At 50.6% G+C, this 20,769-nt stretch overlaps 1 protein-coding gene across 10 annotated transcripts in view; it reads right to left on the bottom strand.

Annotated features, from left to right (window-relative positions):
• The window catches only part of HPCAL1 (hippocalcin like 1), a 121,648-nt gene that overhangs the window by 56,429 nt on the left and 44,450 nt on the right, over positions 1-20,769 (bottom strand). Inside the window, exon 1 of one of the 10 annotated variants that reach the window (XM_070236709.1) lies at positions 5,713-6,040. The exons of the other annotated variants lie outside the window; for them this stretch is intronic. The gene's annotated coding sequence lies outside the window, so the exon portion shown is untranslated. Of the gene's footprint in view, positions 1-5,712; positions 6,041-20,769 lie in introns of those variants that run through there. 10 annotated transcript variants of the gene reach the window in all.

The raw sequence follows: 20,769 nt of genomic DNA on the forward strand, positions 1-20,769 counted from the left end.
ACGTGGACAGGGTCACAACACAGCCCAGAGCCGAGCCAGGCGGAAATCCTAACCCCGAAGTCCCTCTGACCCCTGCTAAGCTCCGTGCGTGCACCTCTGGGCACACGCAGGCGTACACACAGGTACACACGCGATTCTTTCCACCCCCCACCCCACGCCCTGCCGCGCTCCAGGACTGCTGGGAGCCGGGTCAGAAGAAAATAAAACCAGAGGTGTTTTTTGTAATGGGAAAGTAGCCACTTATAAGGGGAGGGAGAAATTTGGGAATGCAAGTAGAAAAGGGCTCCGAGATTGACTCAGCCCCTCCACCGGGCCCTACAGGCCAAGCTCGTGGGCTCCCCGTGGACGGAATGCCAGACCCAATACGTGAGTCGCCCCACCCTGGGGGCCTCACCCAGTGGTTTCTTGACTATAAGTGGACCAGGTACGTGCCTGCACATGGCGATAAGCGCTATATACAGAAGGAGAAAGTTGTTTTTTCCAAAAGTTAAGAAGCACATTCCAAGGAGTGAAAGGTTTCAAGGACGCGGTGGAGGCAGCCTAATGAGGCCAGAGCCTTTTCCTCTTTCAAAACCCTAAGTTAGACTTCTTAAAGGATCACTAACTCGGCTCCGGCTGAATTCAGGCTTCCTGTTAGCTTGCTTTCAGCCTTCTCTGCTCGAGCCAAACACAACATATTCATTATTATTTGACTAACGGGGAATGGGTGACAGCTCCCAACAAAGTTGGCTGGCTTAACCACCCCCTCTTCCAAGATGGCCTCAGGGATCCCCTCCCAGTGCTCCCAGAACACTGGCAGGGCCGCTGCGAGAACACCTCCCTCTGCTCTGAGCCCAGGAGCAGGGGCGGGTCCTGCAGTTCTTGAACTCGCTCCTGGCACCACGGGAAGCTGAACCATAAGCTGCCAGGAAGCCCTGCAACTGCCTGGACTCGGGAGGCTGGAAGGCAGATGCCCCTGCAGGACCACAAAGGGCATCCTGAGACCTCTATAGATTCTCCGGATACCCTGAGGCTGGGAAGGCCCACAGTGAATTCCCCAAGGGGCCAAGGAAAGAGCAGCCGGCCGTGATGGCTATTGGGGCCGGGGTGAAATGTGAGCCCCCCAGGAGACAACCCCTAAAAGGCAAGATGTGGCACAGAAATCAGGCACGGGCCTTCCGTGACATCCCAAGGCAGAACGAGACGGCTCCCTCGCCCTGGCCCCACGGGGCCGGAGGGAAGAGCCCTCTGCTGCAGCCGCCACCCCAGGGAGGCAGCTTCAGCAAGAGAGGGCTGCTCGGGTGTGCCAGGCAGGTCGGGCCACGCAGCACAGCGGGGCAACCACGTGCCAGTGGCAAGCGATGCTGGTGTGGGCCCCGCCTGGAGACAGCCTTCAGGCCCTGGGCTTCCCCCACTCCAGGGAAAGAGCCCTGGGCCACCGCCAGCCTGGAGACACGCTTTTGGGAAACTCCAGTCATTTCAGCATCCCTCTGCCGTCTCTCCCCACGCAGGATAGATGTTGTTGGCTAAGGAAACGAAGCCGCTTGTGGCAATGACTTCCAACAGATATAATCAAATTATCTCTTCCTGGATTCTATGAGGACCGAAACAGCGTAATTCAATTCCTGAAATGTCATTTGGAGCCGCTGGTGCAGGCAGGAGAAGCTCAGCAAACACATCACCGTGAAACCCAAACACACCCCGCTGACCTCGAGCCCTGGCACCCGGCCGCACCCAGGAACGGCGGCTGACCACGAGCAAATATTGACAGGTCCGCAGGAGGCGTGCTGCCAGAGGTGCAGACGAGGGCACTGAGCGCCGGCACAGGGCGCTCACCGCGTCTGGGCAGCCCAAGGGGGGCCACAGTGGGCACCCAAGCTTACGGACCCCTTGATTACATGCCAAGTCTGCGCCGGGGACACAGAGGAGAGGGACCCGCCCTGTCCTCAGAGGCTCCAGTCTACTGAAACCGAATGCATGCCTGTGGGCATGCACACACTGACACACGCAAGTGTGCACACTGACACATGCAAGCATGCACATGCAGACACACATACACCAGTGCACACATGCAACACACACACAGACAAGCATGCACATAAACCTACATGCCCACACATAGGTGGGCACACTTGCATGCACGTGTGCATCCACACATACACATGCACCAGCACATATACATGTGCACACACACATGCATGCACACACAGAGCCCCAGGGCAGCCAGGGTGAGGACCACATGAGGCGTGAGGACCCCGCACAGCATGGGGCCAGGGCTCCCGGCAGAAGGCTGCGCTAGGGAAGCTTCACTGATGTCACCCTCTGCCACCCCGCCCCCACCCAGCACGGGCTCACTGCCGCCCCGCCCCCACCCAGCACAGGGCTCACTGTGACAACAGTTCCGCGGTTTTGTGTGGGAGCTTCAGTCCGGGGACTGTGGTATGGGACTAGGGCTCTTCTGGCACTTCGACAAATTTATGCCAGGAAGGCTAAAATGTACATCTAACCAACACAGGGGATGGTGGTGACTGTTGTTACTACTATTTTACTTTACTGATTTCTTTCTAAAATTTATGAATTGTCTACAATAGGGATATTGAAGATTTTGCTTTAAGGAATGCCAACAAAGTGCCCCCTGAGAACAATACCACCATCCGCCCGCCCTCCGTGGATTAAATATCTCCTATAGTAAGTGCCAGCATGTGCGGGGACGAAGTTCTCAAGTTGCAGGCAGATGACAATAAACTGGAGAAACAACACGGAAACAGCTGGACAAAAACATCTCAGACTCCCCACTGCTGATCATCCTCTCGGCAGAGGCAGGGGCAGAACCACTCTGTGTGGCTCCAGACACCCCTCGCCTGGCCGAATGTACCAACCTCACACACAGTGGGACCCAGCATTTACCCTGCAGCTGACTGCTCCCCAGCAAAGTCCTGGGCAGACGCAGCCCCCCTGAAAGGAGGGTAGTGTATGAGACAAACTCGGGGCTCCCACAGCTCCAGCATCCTCCATCTAACAGCCAAACTGTTGGCACCTTCGCCGAGTGCTGAGGGCTCCCTGTGCCCATTGCTGGAGGCTCAGAGAAGCACAGAGCAGACTGTCCACCTCAAGAAGCAGAAACCAGGACAGCACACGGTGCAGGGAGCCTGGGGGCAGGCAGGGCCAGAGTTGATGCTTGAGCCACTGAGGCGAGAGGCTGGGGCTACAGATGGGCTGGGGACGTGGGAGGAGCGGATCGGGAGCGGCTGGATGCCATGAGCCTGGCACGGTGGTCCTCCTGGTGCCAGACAGACGTGCTCTTGCAAAACCAGATCTGCATTTTAAGCGAATTGTGAGACCTTGCTGTTTATGGGAACACAGCAGGGAGCTCCTCTGGCCCACGAAGCAGCCCTCGTGGTCCACGTTCCAGTCTGGCTTGAGCTCCGTGGGAGGGCCCACGGGACACAGAAGGTGGACACTTGCATCTTCCCCAGAAAGACAGTGAGAGGCGCAGGCTCCACAAAACAGAAGACCCAGGTCTGGTCCAGACTGACGCCTGGTACTCCCCTCACACTCCATCTTCTTGGAGCCTTGTTTGTGAGGTGAGGACAAAAAGGCCACTCAGATGAGTGGGGGCCAGAGTGAGGGTGGGTATGTGTGGCGAGGCCCAGGCACCTATTAGCCGCTGTTATGACTTTTGCTCTGCAGCTCAGGGGGAGGGAGCGGAAGACTGTGGGTTGGGCAAGGTACATCGTGATGACAAAGGATAAAGGAGAACGATCCCAGCTCATGGGGGAAGAGAAGCAATGGCTCCTGGTTGCCACCTGCAGAAACAGCCGTCCTTGGAAGACCAGCCTGTCCCCCCTCAGGCCAGCAGCAGCACCACCCTGTCTCCCTCATGGACCCCGGGTGTCTGTTCACACAGCAGACGCCCCCACCCACGCACCTCGGCCCTGGAAGGTGAACTTGTTTCCAAGAACAGGCCCAGAATGGGGGCTCAGGCTCTCACAAGTACCCTGGACACGCACACAGAAGGGCCTGGAGGCAGGTGCACAACGAGGGCATCCACCAGATCACCAGGCTCCTGGCGTCCTAGCATATCACCATCTGAGAAGAGCAGGAGTGGGGCGGGACCTGAGTTCTAGTCCAGAACTTGGGACAGCCCTGGCCATGAGTCCCTCCAGGGGCCCGCGTGGCACGGACACTCAGTCATGCGTGCGGGTGGAGGGAGCCCTGGCTGAAGAGTGAGTGTGCGGGCCCTGGGCCCAGCTCCACCACCCCAAGCAGGACACCCTCTCTGGGCACCCTCTGGGGCACCGAGTTCTGGGAGCCTGTGCACCCGGCAAAGGGAAGGAGGACACCATCTCCAAGGGTCACTGCACGCTTTTCCCCAAACTGCGGCCCTGAGGCCCTGAGTACAGCTTCTGTCCTGCTCCCAAGGGTCCACCCTCCTCCAGGAGGCCCCTTCCCAGCGGGGACGCCCAGGTGCTCACATCCCCCTCTGCACCTGCCCTGCCTACTGCTCACCAGGCCCAATAAAGGCCACCATTCACTGGGCACCAAACATTTCTACACTTAGGCAATCACAACCTAAACGGAGGTGTGGTGTCTCCATCTTACAGACCAGAACCCGAGGCCCGGGAATGGGAACTGGCTCACTCAAGGTCGGGCAACCCACGGAGACCGGCTCTGAGAGCTGAACCACATCCCGCCTCCGGGCCAGGGGTGCTCACAGCCCGGCTGACCCGAGTGCCACCTGTGCAGCTTGTTTAAAATGCAGATTCCCAGCCCTGCCCTGGGGCTTCTGATCAGCAAGTCTGGGAGCACCCAGGAGTCTGCACCTTCCCCGCCAGCTCCCTGGGGTTCTGACAGAACGTGGGTCACACCTTGCAGAAACACAGCGATGCCCCAGCACCTCTCATAGAACTGAAATGCCGCATGGAGAGGTTACACGTATGAATACGTGTTGGCACATCCTAAAAGGCCGATTCCAGAAGCTCCTATAAACAGCCAGAAAAGTCCCAAGCACTACCCAAGGTGTGGGGCAGCAGAAACAGGGGTGCTAGAGGCTAAGTCTCCGCCCACCCCGCCTGGAGGGCATGTGCCCACTTCACACTGCTCAGCTCTCCAAAGGCAGAAACACTTCCCTTGACGTGGTGTCACAGTGACCTCAGGAGAACAGCTACAGGAGAACCCACTCCTCTGCAGCTCTGCACTTCTCTGCATCAATAAACAATAAAAACCCTCCCATCTCCAAGCCTACTGCAGAAAACAAGCAGATGCAGCACGGGTTACCGTGAGAATGGCACTCCAAGGCTGTGTGACTCTGGGCAAATCACCTTCCCTCTCTGGGCCTGAGATTCCCCAGCTACATTGTCCTCTAAGATCCCTCTCTGCTCAGGAACCGTCAGACCTCCTCGTTTTTAATACAGACCATGGTTGTGCAAAAGGTACCATTCAAACCAGTCCCATTATTGGGTGCTCTATCTCACACAGGACCACAAGAGACGGCGGTTTCCTCCTTGAGTCTGGGCCAGAGAGTGGCCACGTGAGTCCCTCTATACACAAGCATGCATTGTGCTCACCCTCAGGGCCTGCCCTCCCTTCTCTCCCACAGCAGCAGAAATGGGATCCCCCGTCTGCGGGTCAGCCCCCGCCTGGCCCGTCCCTCATCAGGCTGCCAACCAGCAGAACGTCACAATAAGACATTCATTGTGAAGGCCGCGGCCTCCCTCCATCCCCACGGCTCACCTTTCTTTCCCGAAGGAACGAAGGCTCAGGTTCGTCTAAATAAGGAAGCAGAGGGACGAGCAGAAACCGTGCTCCCCTGCTCTCACCACCACCAGAAGCTGGGTTCTTCACACTCCCCGGGACGTCTCTCCGCAGAAGTAAACCCTGGCCTCCAGCCTGACCTCGCTGGGAGCAGGACCCAGAGCCGTCACACTACCCTCCCGCGGGTGCTGTCCCCACCTCAAGGCCCAAGTGCCCGCCCACACCCTGGCCCCCAGCTCCTCCACCTGGCCTGCCGGGTCCTCCAACCCTCGGCCGCCACTCTCCCGCCGTGCCACCACTCACTGCTGCCTCCTCCAGCATGAGCTCCTGCTCTTCTTAACGCTAGCATATAGCAAGTGTTCAATAAAGACTCGCTGGTTGAGCAACCAAATTCAATGACAGTAGAGTCAAGTTGAACCAGCACGGGGCCCTGCTCCACCACTCACTGGCTGTGTAACGTGGAGCACATTGCTTAACATCTCTGAGCCTCGGTTTCCTCATTATAAAAGAGATGATACCCCAGTTCGTGGGGTTATTGTGAGAATCAGATGAGCTAATGTATATGAACGCATTTGGCAACGTTTCAAGAGCTAGAGAAATGTTACTAACGTTATTATCAAAAGATAATCGTCACACAAGAGAAACCCTACCCTTCTGATGGAACAGTGATCATTTTCACGTGAAAACGGCTGTAAGTGTAACGCGGAACATTAGGTACACAGCCTAGGACATCAGTTTAAAATAACTGGTGAATCGATCATCTCAAGTCTCCAAACATGACGGGTTCCACACCAACAAGGAGACAGGATCAAGACCAGACAGCTGGGACTGGTGGAGATCCTTTGTTGGGGGCCTTCCCTTCCAATAGTTTTAAGGCAATTAGGATAAGGATTCAAATTCCAGAGATGAAACAGCGCCCTGGGGTGGCCATACACACCCGGTTTTCCAGGGGAGTCTTGCCCACCCTGACTTAGTATTAAAGAAACAGAGCCCCAGCCAACAGGCTGGATGACGTGGGGCGTGAGAGCAAGGGCCCCGTCTGGGGAAGGAAGGAAGGAAGGAAGGTAGGAGGGAGAGTGAAGGAGAGGAGAGGATAGGGGAGCGAATCCCGAGGGAAGGGGAGGGGAGGGAATCCCGAGGAACCATCTGGAATGTGCACAGGGCTCAGCCCTCATACTGGGACGATGGCTGGCTTCCTGTCGCATGGATTTGCCTTCCAAAGGAACGCTTGGTAAGATTCCATTTTATTTTCGGTTTTGCTTTCCACTTTTCAGTCTTTCGTAGCCGACCAGTCACCGACTTGGTAAACGAAGTATCTCACAGCGGGGCAGTTGGACAGTCTCCAGAGCCCCCAGCTCGCCCGCCCTGGAGTCTGGGGGCCTATCAGTCCCCGGGGTGAGGCTCCACGGGCCTGGAGTCCCCGCCCCGCGCAGCGTGCTCTCCCTGGCCGGCTCCTAGCGCAGAGCTCTGCGCAGGGCCCCTCCAGGAATGCCTCCCCGACACCCTCTACCCTGTGGTGCGGGGGCAGGGCCTCCTCGCTCCGGCCCCTGCTTCTTCCATCAACGTGCTCCTTAGGGCTCTCACTGCCCTCGCAAGACCGGGAGCCTTTGCTAGTGTCCAACACCTGGACACGAGATGGGTGGAATGTCAGATAAGGAATGAATGAATGAATGAACAAATGAACTAGCAAATGATGGTGCTGCTCAGCCCACATACCAGATGAGTGGGCGGTGGAGAAGGGGTAAAGAATAAACTCGGGGTTTCCCAAGCTGTGGGAAGACGGCAGAGTAACCCAGCCAGCTGTGAAAAGGGGTGTTCCCGTGCAGGAACGCATCTATAAACACGGAGATTAAACCGTCCACTCCCGACAGGAGCACAGGACTCGGGGCCCCTTACTCAGAGTGGAGCGGAGCTGGCCTGACCGCTGCCATCGGTCAGAGCAACGATGCGACCAAAGTCAGGTCAGAGGAGGAGGGGGAGCGGGGGCTGTGGCTGCTCTGGATTGGAGGGTGAGGCCAGCAGCCACCGGGCGGGCCTGGAAGGATGGGGCATGTTCATGATCACAGACATCGCTTCCTTCCCTGAGATGCCCAGGGCTCTCCTGGGAGGTTCCACCTGGCGAGAGGGCCAGAGAGACAGACGCCATTCGTCGTGGCTCAGTGGCTCCCCAAGGGGCAGAGGGCAAGAGAAAGGTTCCCCAGTGCCACCTCTCTGACCTCCCTCCTGCCATGCGGGCCATGAGGACGGAGCAGGAAGACAGGCATCTCATTTCAGCTTCTTAGCCGCTAGCCTGCAATCTCTTGCCCTCAGGGACTACGAAGGAACACAGATGTGGCAGGACCCAGGTCAAAGCAGCCACACAGACTCCGGTGAAAGCACCAGGCCAGGGGCCCCCGATCACCTCCAAGGCTCGACTCCATCCTGACGGCTGCCTGGGGCCCCTCGCTGCCCAGCCTGCACCTCTGCCCACCGCCTGGCTAACATCACTGTCACCTGGAACTCTGAAGACAGTGGGAGAAGGCTCTTCAGATGGTTACACTGCTGATTTCTTCCTGCTTCTCTCCTCATACTTTCTATTAAAAAAATAGGGCTTGACCCCGCCCTCCTTACAACCTGACCTCTGTCCGCCATTTACGAAGTGGGAGCAGGGTCATTACAATCAGGGGCATTTAACCAGAAACCGGAGCCAAATACTCTTCTTTCTCCCAGCAAGCCCTTGTGGCCTGGGGGAAAGGCTCCTTTCAGCGAGGCTGGACGGCAAGCCCCTGACAGCATCCTGTGTTTGACACATGAAAGGAAGCAGGTTGGGGAGACGATGGGCAGGAGCCACAGCCACAGGTCACAGCTACACTCCCACAGGGGCAGAAGCCCTGGGGGACGCAGACCCGGACGACGTGGCCACTTCCAGCCGCCAGCTGCTCCTTATGCTTTCTCTTTCCTGGCAAGTACAACAACACACTTTTTCTCCTAAAGAAGTTGCTGCTATTTCCTAACAGGAAGACAGTTTTGCTGTTATTACTGTTGGGGATGGGACTGTGTGGGGGAGAAAAATATGATTTCTTGATTTTCTTCTCTAAACTGCGGGCAGGGAAAAGAACAGGAATAAAAAACATTGTTCTGCAAACACCTCGTGGGGAGGGAAGGTCGTGATGTTTAAAAGAACATCCTGCTTCTACGCTGGATCTCAATTTACGGTGATCTAATACACTCCTTGGAGGAAATGCATCACAGGCGATGGTGTGAAACCAATCAGGGCATAATTCTGCCGGCGCTGGGCCCCACAAAAGTCCGCTCCCTCCCACACCCTCCCGCATCCACCTGGGGTCTCAGCCTTCCGACCACATCAGCACCACAGAAGCTACGGCGCGGGCTTCATGTCACCTGGCTCACACTATAGATGAAGAAGATAAGCACTGCAAAATAATGAGGAAAATGCACATACGAGAAGAAACAAAATCTAATACAGTCTACGACCCTGGGCGAGGCCAGGGGGTATGGCTTTCGTCATGTGGCATGTGGGCAGCCAGTGAAGGTGCACGGCCTGGAGGGAGCAGATGGGCTGAGCCCTGCGGGAAGGCCCAGGGTCCCACGGAGGCACCAGAGAACCAAGGGGAGGGTTTCTCAGTACATCCATCCATCCCTCGCTTGTGCCACCAACGCTGGGTGCGCTTTCCTGCCGGCCAAGCCCCAGTTGGTGTGGGATCTGGGGTACGGGCTTGCTCTGGAGCCCGACAGACCTGGGGCCCCCTCCTACCTCTGCACCTTGGACCAGTTACTCAGCCTTTCTGAGTGGCTGCAGGATGAAGGGCACAGCATGTATGACACCCCCACCTGGGTGCCAGGCACAGAGCAGCCCTCCCTCCGCCCCCCACTGTCCCGGGGCACACCTGTCCTACTCAGGCTTGTCCTCAGCCTATCCTTCGAGGCCTAGTTCAAAGCCACCCCCAGGCCCCTCAGGCTAGACCGGATCTCCCACCATGGATTTACAAGCTGTGTGTCCTTAGGCAAGTTACCTAACCTTGCTGGATGTCAATTTACGTATAGAACAGAGACAATAATAATGCCTGTCTCACAGGGCTGTTGCTGGAATCAGAGTGAAGGAATAAACAAACAAACAAGGACAGTAAATGAAGGGCCTGCTCGGAGCGAGCACATTAGCAGTGGGAGCCACTCCCAGGACTTGAACCTCTCAGCAGCTGGCTGGCACATGGACGGCCATGTGGATGCCGTGGGAGCAGAACGTGCGTTTTCCTCCACAGCACCCATCGCGGGTTGGGAGCAGAATAAACACTTAGTAACAAGGGAGGGAACTCTCCACCGCACAGGATGTAACAAACTCTGGCACAGTCGAGAGCAGACTCCTGGGTCCCACAGGCCCTGGAGCGTCAGAGCCGAGAACCGCCGTGGGCGTCACAGGCCCAGGCATTTCTCAGGCCCGGCCCCCCGGCTGGCCCGTGGATCCCACGTGGACTTCTGCCTCCAAGCAGAGGGGCGGGCGGAGGGGGCCTCCACGCCGTGGCCCCTCCTCAGAGGGAGGGAGGGCCACTACCTCCCCAGGAGGGCGCTGTCCCCTTCACAGATACAGGGCAGGGACACCAGGCTAAGCAAATGGTCCGGGGCCCTCAGCATCCCAGCCCACCACCGATGCCAAAACTGGTACTTCCCAAGGAGAGAAGAAGGGGAGAGAAGAAGGCCGGAGTGAGAGTGGGTCAGCGGCCCTGGCCTCTCTCTCCATCCGTTCCCTTCTCTGCCGGCACCTCTCTCCCTCCCTCTCTCTGTGCATCTGTCTGTCTGTGTCTGTGTCTTTGCCCCGTGCCTCTCCTTCCCTGTCTGTCTCCCTCTCTATGTGTGTCTCTGTCTCTCCCCGAGTCTGTCACCGCTCCTCTTCTTTTCTGCCTCCATCTTTCCCCTCTTCTCTCTCCAAACGTCTCTCTCCCACTGTACATCTGTCTGTCTCTCTTTCTGTGTCCGTGTGTGCACGTGTCTCCCTCTCTCTCCATCTCTCCCCCACTTCTTTCTCTCTGTGTCCCTCCCCCTTCTCTCTGCAGATCTCTCTCTCTGTGTCTGTCTCTCTGGGTCTCTCTCTCTCCGTCTCTCCCCACCTTCCTTCTCTCTCTGCTCGTCTCTCTCTGTATCTCCCCCCTCCCACTGCCATCATCTCGCCCCCCCATATCTGGAAAGCAGGACAGCACCCCAACTGTGACCACGGAGCCGGTTTCGTGTGGACCGTCTCAGGCCGGTTCTCTTGCCAGTTACAAACATGCATGTGTGGCTGAGAGGCCCACAAATCAATACCAGCCCACTGTGTGAAAGTCCCGAGGTAAATTAACTGTTTCATGACTACCGCCCCTGGGCACGAGAACGCACTCTCCAGGACAGCCCAGCGTCTCAGCCGGGGACTCCCGCCTCCAAAGAGGACAGAGCAGGCACTGATATCTGAGAGCCCACGTGGGCCCACAGGGAAGCAAAAGAAACCTTCATAAGGCCCCTCTTAGCTATTTAGGAAAGAGTGTGCCGGTCTACATGGGGCTTCATCTTCCGACGCCTCTGCACAACCAGCTTCTCAGTCTCCCTGAGCCCTGGGCGGTAAGCGGGTAACAAAGGAAGTTACAAGAGAGGAGCCACTGATTTCCCAGCCATTCCTAGGGTCTCCTCGCATGAACTACCCAAGTTGCAGACAGTCTCTGGGAAAGCTGTCGTGACTGAACACCCATGAGTGCCCCTCACTTACTTTTTATCAATCAGTTAGCTGTGTGGCTGTCCTGGTAAACTCTTAAGCAGCCTTCAGAGCCTGATTCAAATGTCCTCTCTTTGCCACCACTGCCAGGAAGGCCCCACTCACTGCTCCTTCGGGCCTTCAGAACGCTGGGTGCACGGCCCGCTTTGCCTCCCGAGCTTCCGCTAGTCTGTGAGCTCCTGGGGCACAAGGACACTGTCTTCCTCATCGTCGTCTCCCCAGCACCTAACGTAGCACCCGCTGCATGGAGGCGGCTCACTGGGCTTGTCCACTGAAGGACCTCTGAGGAGGGGACCGTAGTCTGCATCGCAAGTTCTCACACTCGGCCCACCCACGGGGCCACATGTTTGGGATCAGACGCTCTGGGAAAATCTGGGGCACCTGCACAGTAAGGCTCCATCCACATTCGCCAGCCCTGGAGCATATGCAAGAACCCAGAAAGAAGCAAAAAGGAGCTGGGAGGAGTTAGGAGCCCTGCCCCCACCCTGGCAGTGTGGGACGAGGGAAAGAATGTGACATTCGGAGCCAAGAGACCTGACTTTGAGTCCAGACGCCTTGGCCTCCGGCTGCGCACTGAGCCCTGGGAGCCTCGGGTGGCTCCACACGAGGACAACGACAATGCCTCCAGGACCCCTTGGCAAGTGGCCTAGGAAGGTGGCTGACCCTGACCCTGGCCTTGGCTTGGTGAGGGTGGCCTCAGTGTCAGCCCAGAATTTCTGAGAAGAGAGAGAAGGTTCTGTCCAAGCAGCAGTGGAACAAAGTGGCCGCTCAGTGAGGGGGAACCAAGGCTCTGGGAGGCTCCCAAGAGGCCCTGGAGCTGCCCGATGGGCAGGAAGCAGTGAGAAATCCCTCGTGGGATAAAGAAAGAGCACGGGGTGAACAGGCGGCTGAAGGGCTGTGCATGGGGAGGAGAGAGCACACTTCCGCTGGGCCTGCGGGGGCGGAAAACGAAGACCTGGGAGTGGGAGTGGCAGCGAGAGCAAGCTGAGAAACGAATAAGCAATAGAATTGCACGATGTTGGACCGCACTGCCACTTGGGGAGTGAGCACCCTGTCACTAGAGGGATGTCAGCCCAGAGAAGATGAGGGACTATTTCACAAAACTATAGTAAAAAGGATACAAGCATTTGATAGGCACTTAGAGTAAAAACCCTCTCATAAAGTCCCTTTCCACCTGGGATCCAGCATTCCACATTCTAGGCCAGGGGTCAGCAAACTTCTAAAAGAGCCAGGGAGTAAATATTTTGGGCTTTGCAGGCGAGAGGGTCTCTGTCCCAATGCCTCAACTCTACCTGCCAAGCCAGAGCAGCCAAAGACAATGGCATAAATCACGAATGAATGCACGTATTCCAATAAAACTTTATTTGCAAAAACAAGCAGGGAGCCAGATTTGGCCCAGGGGCCCCTAGTTCGAGAGTGATGGTCTCATCGAGTGAAACTGCAGGGAATTGCTAGTGTTCCATCAACCAGGTGAGGAATCCATGGCTTTACCTTCAGGCCCAATTTAAACCACCCTAGGCACCCCCTAGTTTCTTTAAGCTTCCATCATTCATTCATTTTACTATTCTTGCTGCATTTATGTATGTTTGAAATTTTCTACAAAGGGGGAAAAAAAAGAAGCCTACCCAGAATCTGGATCTACTTGGAAAGCTGACCATCTCAATGCTGCCCCCTCTAAACCACCACGAGCCACGGGGCCTGAACCAGCGCGTCCTCACCAGGGTCACCGCACACCAGTGCCAGGACTGCACACAGCAAAGAGAGGAACAAAGACAACGTCAGGGGTTTCTCTAGAATTAAAGAAATTTCTTTTCTTCTGAGACTGCACTTTTCCTAGCAATTGTTGCGATTAAAATGTCCCTTCTATTACAAAAGAATAACAATAATAACCAGTTCACGGAATCCTAAAGTCTGGGAACCACTGCTTCCTCCTTGGGTCCTAAAAACTGACTTTCCTTCAGGCTTCTCTTCACCCCCAGCCTCACCCCTCCAAGACCCAAGATCCCACTGAGGCCCCTGTGGATGCACCCAGGCCCTCGGCCAGCCCTGGGGGTGAAGGTGAGGAGGATGCGACCTCAGGGGGGCCGTGGCGGAGATGGGGTTTACAGGGGACCTGCCTCGGCGGGGCATGCCACCCTGCCCCCACGGTCCCGCACCCAACACATGTGCACAGGCCTGTGTTGGTTCTCAAACAAACCTCTGAGGTGAGCAGGGCAGAAACAGTCCCTATTTGACAGAGGAGCAAATCGAGGTACAGAAAGGCAAAGCGGTCCTCCCAAGGTCCCCAGCAAATTAACGGCAAGGCAGTGGGGATTACCTCTGCCCTCGTCTTAACCCGGTCAACCAAATCCAGCCACCCTTCCTCTGCAGAACCAACAAAGCATCACTTTCATTAAGAGTCTCAGTTTTCAGTGACCAGTTCAAACAGAAAAGTATTGAATATCTAACCTGCTCAGAATTTTTTTAATGTCAAGAATGGTACCTGCCTTTAAACAGCTTACTAGTTGATCAGAAAGACGAGAAGATTCTTTTCATTGTGCAACAAAGTGCAGAGGGCTGGAACGCTCCACATCTGGGCAGAAGCCCTGGGCAAGACTGAGAGACTCTAACGTGCCTCCTGCTGGGAGCGCCAGGCCCCGAGCTCCCTCCTCACCTCTCCACGGAGGCCTGAGCTGGATGTTTCCGGCTCTCCCGACCCCTCCACATGGAGATCGGATCCCAGACGTCCCCAGAGGGCCACAGAGACAGGCACAGGCCTGGGTCTTGCCCCAGCACGCATGACCTGTGCCCATGGGACCAGATGACGGGGGATGAAGTCAGCTGCTTCCATGATAATTAATTTAGATCCAGACACAAACCTACTGGGAAATCAGCCCATCAAAAAAGAGAAAGAGAAAGAGATTCAAGACTGGAATGGAAAAGTTCTAGCAATATGTGGGTGGGGGTCAAAGTATATCTTACATCCTAAGAAGATGCTTAAAGGGGTTAAGGAGGGAACAAAGGAGGGTCCCAAACACTTCAAGAGGAAAGGACACAAAAGGACCACCCTCGACTGGAAATCTGAGGGGGGGGGAGGGGAGGGGTCCGGGAGGGGGTGTGGTCAGGCAGCAGCACTCCAGGTGTTTCGTTTTTAAAATAAGTTTGATTGAGTTCTAATTCATATACCACACAACTCAGAAATCTAAAGGGTATAACTCAATAGTTGCACAGAGTTGTGTCACCAGCACAATCAATTTTAGAACATTTCATCTCCCCCAAAAGAAACCGCGTACCTATTAGCAGTCACTCCCCACTACCCCTCCCCATCCCACACCCCCAGCCCTGGGCAACCAGGGATCCACTTTCTGCCTCTATAGAGGAGCCATTCTGGACATTTCACACAAATGAAATCACACAACAGGCCGTCTTTCCTGACTCACATCCCTCACTCAGCATTGTTTTCGAGCTTCATCCGAGCTGTAGGATGCGTAGTCCTTCATTCCTTTTTAGTGCCAAATACTCTGCATTGTATGCAAAGACCACATTTTGTGCATCACTTGATGGAGAAGCAGATTGTATCCACTCTTAAGAACAAGTTTCCGTGTGTATCTAAGTTTTCCCTTCTTTGGGGCACATACCTGGGAGTGGATCTGCCGTGTCATATAATCTCTCTGTTCAATCTTGTGAGGAACCATCAGCCTGTTTTCCACAGCAGCTGCCCCATTTTCATCCCCACCAGCAGCGTACGGGGGTTCCAATTTCTCCGAATCCTTGCCAACACTCGTACTGATCTGACCTTTTGATTCTAGAAATCTCAGTAGGTGCAAAGTGCTATGTCATTGTGGTTTTGATTCCCTGATGACTAACGATGCTGAGCATCTTTTCACATGCTTATTGGCCCCTTGTATATCTTCTTTGGAGAAATATCTATTCAAGGCCTTTGCCCCCTTTTTAATGTTTGTCTTGTATATTAAGTTGTAAGAGTTCTTTATATACTCTAGATACAGGTCTAGAATACATATGATTTGCAAATATTTTGTTCCATTTTGTGGGTTCTCTTTTCACTTTCTTGATGGTGTCTTTTGAAGCACCAAAGTTCTTTTTTAATTTTGATGAAGTCCAATTAATCCATTTTTTTCCTTTGGTCTCATGCTTTTGGTATTATATTTAAGAAAAAATTGTGTAATTCAAGGTCAAGAAGATGTCTACCTATTTTTTCTTCTAAGAGTGTTATTTTTTAGCTCTTATAGTTAGGTCTTTGATGCATATTGAGTTAATATTTATGAATGGTGTGAGGTAGAGATCCAACTTCATTCTTTCACATGCGGCTATCCAGTTATTTCAGCACCATCTGTGGAAAAGACAATTCCTTCCCTATTGAATTATTTGCTACCTTTGAAAAATCAATTGACTGTAAATCTGAGGATTTATTTCGGGACTTGCAATTCTATTCCATTGGTCTATATGCCTATCCTTGTGCCAGTACCACCTTATCTTGATCACCGTTGCTTTGTAATGAGTTTTGAAATCAGGAAGTGTGAGCTCTCCTTAGTTCTCCTTTTTCAAGGCTGTTTTGGCTATTCTGGGTCCCTTGAGTTTCCATATAAATTTTAGAATCGCCTTGTCAATTTCTGCAAAGAATCCAGCTGGAATTTTCATAAGGGTTGCACTGAATCTGTAGATTAATTTGGGAGCAATGCCATTTGAACAACATTTAGCTTTCCGATCCACAAACATGGGATGTCTTTCCGTTTACTTAGGTCTTTAATTTCTTTCAAAACATTTTGTTGTTTTCAGAGCATGTCTTGCATTTCTTTTGTTAAATTTATTTCTAAGCATTCTGTTCTTTTCGATGCTATTGTAAACAGAATTATTTTCTTAATTTAACTTTCCGTTGCTCATTACGAGTGTACAGAAATGCAATTCATTTTTCTATACTGGTCTTTTATCCCACCTTACTGAACTCATTTTCAAGTTCTGATAGTCTTTTTTAGTGAATTCCTTAGCATTTTCAATATTCAAAATCATCTCATCTGCAAATAGTTTTACTTCTTACTTGACAACCTAGATGCTTTTTATTTCTTTTTCTTGCCTAACTGCTGTGGCTAGAACTTCTGATCTGATGCTGAACAGAAGTGGAATGCTGGACATCCTGTCTTGTTCATGATCTCAGAGAAGGCTTTCAGTCTTTGACCACTAAGCACAATGTCAGCTGTTGCACGTTCAAGTTAAAAATCTTCAGCTTGGGATTGATAATATTATGAGACTTCTCCATGTAGTTAAGAGAGAAATCACACATAATCCTCGCTATTGAAAATAAGCATAGACAGAAAAAAGACCAGGGGGCAGCCTGGTGGTATAGTGGTTAATTTCACGCTCTCCATTTTGGCGGCCCGGGGTTCACAGGTTCGGATCCCAGGCACAGACCTACCACCGCTCATCAAGCCATGCTGTGGCAGCGTCCAAAACAGAAGAACTAGAAGGACTTACAACTAGGATATACAACTATGTACTGGGGTTTTGGGGAGAACAAAAAAAATAGATCCGAAAGAAACAGAGCTTCCTTAACTGCGTCCCCTGAATTGCCCCTGGACTGTGGGCCATGCTCAGCCCCCTCTGTGAGGCACAGGGCCTGCCAGACCCACAGGGGCAGGCTGCTCTCCGAGCTCATCAAGGCTAAGTTGTGTTTGTCCTCAAACCTACTTATTCCAGTTTGTCCTTATGTAATGGTTAATTAAATTTTATGTAAACCATTAGAATAGGAATTAAAAAGGAACTGTTTTTATGAAACAAGAGTTGAATATTTAGGGAAGATTGCTGTTAAATTAGGCATGGACAAAATAACTGCCTAATATTAAGGGCGTATGAAAATCTGCAAGCATTGGGCACTCAGTTCCTATTTTACTTGATAAAAACGGAAAACGAGAATCAAAGAAAATGCGTTAAAGGACAATACAAAAAAGATAATGTGGACATCATCCAGTGGACCCGTAACCCAAGAAAGGCCTTGGCCTCAAACCAGGAGATGGGGGAATGAATGCATTTTTTATGTTACAGTGAAATGTTTTGTCCTGTAGGGGAGGAAGACATATCCTCTACCCACTGGGTCCTTCTGGCTGGGCTATGAATTAAATTCACAGAGACAGAATAACAAGAGAAAATCAAACAAAGCTTTATAACATGTATACATGGCAGAGACTCAGGAAAACTGAGTAACTCGCCAAAATGGCAGAGGTTCTCATCTTACATACCATCTTCACCTAAAGACACAGGAGGATGTTGGGGGTGGGGGGAGTCAGTTATGGGAGATTACCAGAAAAGCACAGTAAACAAGTGTAAGGTTATTATGCGGATTTAAGTCCTTGCCTTCCACACTGATGAGAGTTTCTAGAGAAAGGTCATCCCCTCCTTCTTCCTGGTACAGAGGGTGATATCTTTACAGATGGAGATTTCCCTTAAAAAGGTAAATGTCTCTTGCAAAGAGTAAAATTCTACTTTCAGAGCTTCTCCCATGTCTGCAGTCCTTAAAAGTAACCAGCCCAAAAGAATCCTCATGCCAAGCAGAAACAATTTGGGGTGACCAATTCTGATGTCCCACAGACCGCCTTTGAAACTTTAAGAAGTTTCACAACCCAGAAGCTGAGTGGTAGATTGTTTCATCTCACTGAACACATTTCTTAGTCTTGATAACAATCAGTCCTGTTAAATTTATTTTAGAAGGTGGTGATGCAGGTGGGTTCCCAAAGTTAAGCCTATATTGTGGAAGTAAGCAATCAGTTATTTAATAAGAAGTATTTCTATGGAAATAAAAATAAAAACAAGGTTAATGATTGGAGCAAATTATAAACTAGTTTCTGAGCCCAGGAGACAGCCAACTGAGAAGATTTCTAGATGTCAGTGTCAAAGCATCTTTTGCAGTTTGAAATGTCTCTGATGATGTCATCAGGTGTTCAGGTATCTTTCTGAGTGAGTTATACAGCAATAGACATGAATCTCTCAAGTTTATATCAAGTTGTCCAGCATCAGTTCGTAAGCCTTCAGGAAAAAGGGCAGGTTCAGTTCTCAATAATTCCAAATGAAATTATGGGAAAAACTGAAAACATTAGTTTGAGGATTTGTAGCCAGATATTTCAGGAGACTAGAAGAATTCAGGATCTAGTCCAGTTTACAAATAGAAAACAAAAACCTCAAAGACAATTAACAGATCTAGGATCATTAGATCCACAATGTGTATTATGGTTTTTACTGAAACATAATTTTTCTCTCTAAAATCACTCTCAATTTTACCAAAGATAGCCAAATTAAGACTAACTGGTTTGCAAAATAAGTCTAGTTTCGATAGATTTGGCCCAATTATTTACCTAAGTGCAACAAGATCACATAGACTCTTTTAAATCTGCTTTGCTGGGACTTTTTATAAGGAATCTCAGATTGAACCTCAGAGGCCTCTTGAGGCCAGGAAAGCCAAGGACTTAACAGAAAAAACCTGTAATACCTACAGATCTGGGTGAATTTCTCTCTTCTCCAGGTCCCAAAATATTTTGAGGTTCCAGGCACCTGCCAGATAGGTGACCTTCCTTACTTACCCATAAGGTTGCTAGGAAACAAGGTACCAGGCCAATATCTCCAAGTGGCTTTATTCCATAAGTTCAATCTTTGTTTCTCAAAAGCTTTCTGGTCCTATCTGAGTCTATGACTGTTCCTCTCAAATATGACATTCCAGTCAAAGCTTTGGTAAGATAACCAATGTTTCCAATTGTGCTCTGTTTTAAGAACAGATTTCTATTGAACTTGAGCAAATAACCATATCATCATGAAATAATATTCACTTACTAAGAGTTTCCAAATTCTGGAGCCATCAGGTAGAGAGAAAAAGATAAATGTCTCAATTCTGTTTCCAAAAGTATAATGTACCAAATTGTCATGTCATAGTTAGCTTAAGAGAAAAAGTTCTCCCTAAGTCTGGAAAAAACATTTTTAAAAATCAGCAATATTTTAAACAAAAAGTTATAAAACTTAAAAATCATCCACATCAGTTCATTCAGTCCTGTGTAATCAATTCCTGATCTTACTCTTTCATTTAGCAGTTTTATGGGGTCATCAGTTTCTCCGTTAGAGTTCCATAATTTCCTACCCAGTTCAGTTTTATAATCTGAACGTTTGTCAGAAAACTGTATTTTAGAATAAGTGTCAGAGTCCTTTCCATAAATCTCTAAAGTTAAAAATATTTGTAAAACTACAGCAAAACAAAACTGTCTGTAAGTGACAAGACTTAAAAATGACAAAGAAATTTGGCTATTTCTGTGAAATACAACACTTTAAGATAATAACTAGAATTATGACTGACAACCAGGACAGATTAGAATTTTCCTGGAACATTATATAATTAATAAAACATTTATATCAATAACATTTACTCACACAATATCATAGGTCCCTGTGAAACAATGCTTAGTTATCCCTTTAACCATGGTGACAAAGATTCTTCAGCAAATGCAGAGAATTAAACAGCTGTAAGAAAAACCTTAGCACCTGTGATTAAACACCTGATTAAAACAATATAGGAAATTTATTTTGATGAAACACAGAATCCTTATCCTTCCAGAAGACTACTCAAAGAAAAACCTTTCATAATCTCTTTACCAAAAGCAGACTAAAAGTTCAGGAAAACTATCCTTTTGAGAGGAAAAAAAAACAAATTCTAATTTTGTACCTGAGTACTTTTGATATTAAAACTTATTCACTTAATTAAATTCATTTTAAGTTTAGCCAATTTGACCATGTACAAAACTCTTTTCAGAATTTCTCTTTCACATACCTTCTATAACTTTCTTTTTTACATTCAGAATTTGTCTCATACCTTTTTTTTTCTCCTAGTACTTCAGGACAAATTTTCTTAACCAACCAAACAAAAATATTTCCATTCTTTATACCTTCTTTACTGAAAACATGTCTTACTTTTCTTGAACACAAATATATTTTTTCTTAACTTTTAGTAGCTTTAATCACATATGAGAATTTTCAACCCTTAGAAATATTAATTTCTAAGTAAAAACTCAGAAGTAAGCATTTATAAACTGTCTTTTACATTCGCAGTCTGTGGCTTGGCAAGTTGATAAATATTTTTTATAGTTTTTAGAAACATGTTACTTTATAGTAGAATCTTTTTTTTTTTTTTTTTGAGGAAGATTAGCCCTGAGCTAACTACTGCCAATCCTCCTCTTTTTGCTGAGGAAGACTGGCCTTGAGCTAACATCCATGCCCATCTTCCTCTACATTATATGTGGGACACATGCCACAGCATGGCTTTTGCCAAGCAG

Source organism: Equus caballus, chromosome 15, assembly GCF_041296265.1.
Source record: "Equus caballus isolate H_3958 breed thoroughbred chromosome 15, TB-T2T, whole genome shotgun sequence".
NCBI classification, from domain to species: Eukaryota; Metazoa; Chordata; class Mammalia; order Perissodactyla; family Equidae; genus Equus; species Equus caballus.